This window comes from Jaculus jaculus, chromosome 2, assembly GCF_020740685.1.
Source record: "Jaculus jaculus isolate mJacJac1 chromosome 2, mJacJac1.mat.Y.cur, whole genome shotgun sequence".
Classification (NCBI taxonomy): Eukaryota; Metazoa; Chordata; class Mammalia; order Rodentia; family Dipodidae; genus Jaculus; species Jaculus jaculus.
The window spans coordinates 13,431,631-13,436,605 of NC_059103.1; the positions used below are offsets into that span (position 1 = coordinate 13,431,631).

Consider the following 4,975-nt stretch of genomic DNA (forward strand, 5'->3'; position numbering starts at 1 on the left):
GGGAGAAAGAGGCAGAGAGAGAGAGAGAGAGAAATACAGAGAGAGAATGGATGTGCCAGGGCCTCCAGCCACTGCGAATGAACTCCAGATGCATGTGCCCCCTTGTGCATCTGGCTAATGCGGGTCCTAGGGAATCGAGCCTCGAACTGGGGTCCTTAGGCTTCACAGGCAAGCGCTTAACCGCTAAGTCATCTCTCCAGCCCCTGTTTGTTTGTTTTTTTAAGATAGCCTAGGCTAACCTGAAACTCACTCTGTAGCTACAAACTGGACTTGAACTCACAGCAGTCCTCCTATCTCAGCCAAAGCACTGGGATTAAAGGTGTGTACCACCTCACCTGGCTTCTTTTGTTATCCATTATTTCCTGCATGGTTTGTTTCCTGGCTCATGGTCTACAGGACTCTGAGAAGCGGTAGTAATATCCAGGTGCAGACTCAAGGTCTGGCTTCATCTCTGATGTTGTGGAAAGAGACTGTACACTATGGGGCAGAGCCATATGCTATCCTATACCACTTGGATAGAGCCCAGAGAAGAGCAGCCTCCGGGGATATTCACATTGGAATAGCCAGCCCTAAAAAATTTATTTATTAACCAGGCATGGTGGTGCATGCCTTTAATGCCAGCACTCGGGAGGCAGAGGTAGGAGTTCGAGGCCACCCCAAGACTCACAGTGAATTCCAGGTCAGCCTGAGCTAGAGACCCTACCTCGAAATACCAATATATATATATATATATATATATATATATATATATATATATATATATATATATATATATTATTTGCTTATTTATTTATAGAGAAGATTTCACTCTGTAAACCAGGCTGGCCTAAACTCACTGAAATCTTCCTACCTCAGTCTCTTGAGTGTACATTGAATAATTCATATTTCAAATTATTTTAGGTAACAAATGAATGGCATTGTACTAGCAAAACACTAACAATTCAGATCTTTAAAACAACAGGAATAAAGAAAACAACCAATAACCAGCCATGGTGGCGCACGCCTTTAATCCCAGCACTCAGGAGGCAGAGGTAGGAGGATCACCATGAGCTCGAGGCCACCCTGAGACTACAGAGTGAATTCCAGGTCAGCCTGGACTAGTGAAACCCTAACTCAAAAAAAAAAAGAAAGAAAGAAAGAAAGAAAGAAAGAAAGAAAGAAAGAAAGAAAGAAAGAAAGAAAGAAAGAAAGAAAGAAGGAAGGAAAGAAAGAAGAGAAAAGAAAGAAAAGAAAACCAAGGCCAAGTTTGGTGGTGCACACATTTAATCCCAGCACACTCGGGAGGTAGAGGTAGGAGGAATTAAGGTGAGTTTGAGGCCATTCTCAGACTACAGAGTGAACTCATTCCAGGTCAGCCTGGGCTAGTACAAGACCCCACCTCAAAACCACCGCCACCACCACCCCACCAAAAAAGCAAGGGTTATTGCCACTTTACAAAGAAATGAGAGATGAAGCAACCTGCTTGAAGTCATCTAGCTAGGACAGTCACGGGGTGCTCAATGACAGCATACATTCTCTGAAAGGAACCATGGGTTCATCTGGTCATTGTGCAAGCGGCATACTGTGCCCAAACCTGAATGGTGTGGGCCCGTCATTCAACATGACCTCTTGATGAAATCAAGAGAGACTTGGTGAACAAGATGCCTCAGGTGGCTGCAGGCAAAACACCCAGTCCTGAGTTACAGTAAACTTTAAAAAATTTATTTGAGTGAGAGAGAAAGAATGGGTAAGCCAGGCCCTCCAGCCACTACAAAACAACTGCAGATGCATGCCACCACCTTGTGCATTTGGCTTGCATGGGTCCTGGGGAACTGAACCTTAGTCTTTCAGCTTTGCAGGCAAGTGCCTTAACTATTAAACTACTAAGACATGTCTCTAGTACAGTGAACTTCCCTCTCTCTCTCCCTCTCTCTCTCTCTCTCTTTCTCTCTCTCTCTCTCTCTCTCTCTCTCTCTCTCTGTAGATAGGGTGTCACTTTAGTCCTGGCTGACCTGGAACTCACTCTGTAGCCCCAGCCTGGCCTCAAATTCAAAGTGATTCTCTTACCTCTGTTTCCCAAGTGCTGGAATTAAATGCATGTGCTACCATGCTTGACCCCCAGTAAATTTTCTTTTCTTTTCTTTTCTTTTTTTTGGTTCTTCAAGGTAGGGTTTTGCTCTAGCCCAGGCTGACCTAGAATTCATTACGTAGTCTCAGGGTGGTGTTGAACTCACATCAATCCTACAACTCCCTCCTGAGTGCTGGGATTGAAGGTGTACCACCACATGCAGCTTTTATTTTAAAATTAAATTAAATTTATTTATTTGCAAGCAGAGAGAGAGAGGAGATAGACAAAGAGAATGGGTGTGCCAGGGCTTCTAGCCACTGCAAACAAACTCCAGATGCATGTGCCCCTTGTACATCTGGCTTATGTGAGTACTGGGGAATTGAATCTGGGTCCTTTGGCTTTGCAGGCAAGCGCCTTTACCACTAAGCCATCCCTCCAGCCCTTGTTTTTTTTTGTTTTTTGAGGTAGGGTCTCACTCCAGCCCAGGCTGACCTGGAACTCACTCTGCAGTCTCAGGGTGGCCTGGAACTCACAGTAACCTCCTACCTCTGCCTCCCAAGTGCTGGGATTAAAGGCGTGCGCCACCACGCCTGTCTTCCAGCCCTTTATTTATTATTTTTTTAAGCTACAGTAACATCTCAGGCTGTTTCCAATTCAAAGTGTAGCAGAGAATGACCTTGAATTTCTTTTTGTTCAAGGTAGGGTCTCCTCTACCCCAAATTGACCTGGAATTCACTCTGTAACCCAGGCTGTCATTGAACTCAAAGCTATCCTCAACCTCCCAAGTGCTGGGATTAAAGGCATGTGCCACCACACCCAGCTTTGAACTTGAATTAATGATCCTCCTGCCTCTACCTCCCTAGTGCCAAGAATACAGGTGTGTGTCATTATGCTATTTCCTTCCTTCTACTTTCTTTCTTTTTTTGTTTCCCCCAGTTTTTTCAAGGTAGAGTCTCACTCTAGCCCAGTCTGACCTGGATCTCACTTTGTAGCCTGGCTATTTTTCTTTTTTTGTTGGGGGGTGGTTTTCGAGGTAGGGAGGTCTCATTCTAGCCCAGGCTGACCTGGAATTCACTATCTAGTCTCACGGTGGCCTTGAACTCATGGCAATTCTCCTACCACTGACTCCTGAGTGCTGGGATTAAAGGCGTGCGCCACCATGCCCAGCTTTTTTATTTGTTTATTTTATAGACAACTTCCATAAGTGTAGACAATAATCCATGGTAATTCCATCACTCCCCTGACTTTCCCTTTTGAAACTCAACTCTCCATCATATCTCCTCCCCTTCTCAATCAGTCTCTTTTTTTTTTTTTTTTTTTTTTTTTTGCTTTTTTGAGGTAGGGTCTCATTCTAGCTCAGGCTGACCTGGAATTCACTCTGTACTCTCAGGGTGGCCTTGAACTCTCAGTGATCCTCCTACCTCTGCCTCCCTAGTGCTGGGATTAAAGGTGTGCGCCACCACTCCCGGCCTCTCTTTCATTTTGATGTCATCATCTTTTCCTCCTCTTATGATGGTCTTGCATAGGTGGTTTCAAGCACTGTGAGGTCATGGATATACAGGCCATTTTGTGTCTGAGGAGCAGGTTGTAAGGAGTCCTACCCTTCCTTTGGCTCTTACATTCTTTCCATCATCTCTTCTGCAATGGACCCTGAGCCTTAGAAAATATGATAGAGAAATTTCAGTGCTGAGCACTCCTGTCACTTCTTCTAAGCACCATGATGCCTTCTGAGGCATCCCAAGGTCACCGCCATCTGAAAAGAGATGTTTCTCTAACCAAAAGTGAGGGTAACGTTAATATAACGGTATGAACATTAAAAGAAGTGCAGACACCAGCAGACGTTACACCCCTAGGGCTCACGACTACCCCTGTTGTAGGTTTTCAGTATCAGGGATGTATTCCCTCCCATGGAGTGGGCCTGAAGTCAAATTAGAGAGCAGTTGGTTTCCCCCATAACAGACATGCCACTATTGCACCCGTTGGCTCATTTGTCCTGGCTGGCCAAATATAAGGCTTGCAGTGTCCACTGGTGAGTATCTTCACTAGTGATTTCTCTCTCTCCCATTGAACTGCATGTAGTGTGGCTTTTTCCAGCTTTCTGTCAGCTGGTCTACATGGAGGACATTTTCAGCTCAGTTCCAACAGGACTTCTCAGTGGCCTTGAAGCTCAAGTATGTGGAGTCTTCAGCAATAGGGTCTTACCATCTATTCCTGGTGGAAAACCAAGGGCCTCGGCAATGGCCTGTAATGTTTGGGGGACATCAGGGACCTCCCTAGCCAACAACTCACAGGAGGATATCCCATCCCTGGCACTGAAAATTTTCTAGTAACAATCTATAGCTTCTGAGTGTTCCATTGGCCAAAAAAGTAGGTTTCCATATGACTTATTTATATCCTCTTAGATTTTGATTAGCCCTCCCTCCACTTTTCCTTACTCAATCTCGTCCCCTGGCCTCACTTAGGCCTTTTCATCCCTATTAATCTGTTCTTCTACTTACATATGTAAATATATACAATACCATCCTATTAAGGCTCCCCTCCTTCCCTTTCTATTCCCTTTCTAGCTTACTGGCCTCTGCTACTGAGTTTTATTCCTTCTCACATAGAAGTCCAATCATTTGTATCTAAGAACCACACATGAGAGAGAACATGTAATGTTTACCTTTCTGGGACTGGGTTACCTCAGTAAGTACAATCCATTCCAAACCCATCCATTTCCTGCAAATTTTGCAATTTCAATTTTCTTTACCACTGAGTAGAACTCCATTGTATAAATGTGCCACATCTTCATTATCCACTCATCAGAGTTGAGGGACATCTAGGCTGGTTCCATTTCCTAGCTATTGTGAATAGAGCAGCAATAAACATGGATGTGCATGTATCTCTAAGGTAGTGAGATAAGTCCTTAGGATATATGCCTAGGAGTGG

The 4,975-nt window shown here is 44.4% G+C and overlaps 1 non-coding gene across 1 annotated transcript; it reads right to left on the reverse strand.

The window, feature by feature from the left end:
* Positions 1 to 353: 353 nt before the first annotated feature.
* On the reverse strand, positions 354 to 558 carry LOC123459099. Its single transcript, XR_006636015.1, has one exon. It is a non-coding gene; the product is annotated as a small nucleolar RNA SNORA73 family (small nucleolar RNA).
* Positions 559 to 4,975: the final 4,417 nt, after the last annotated feature.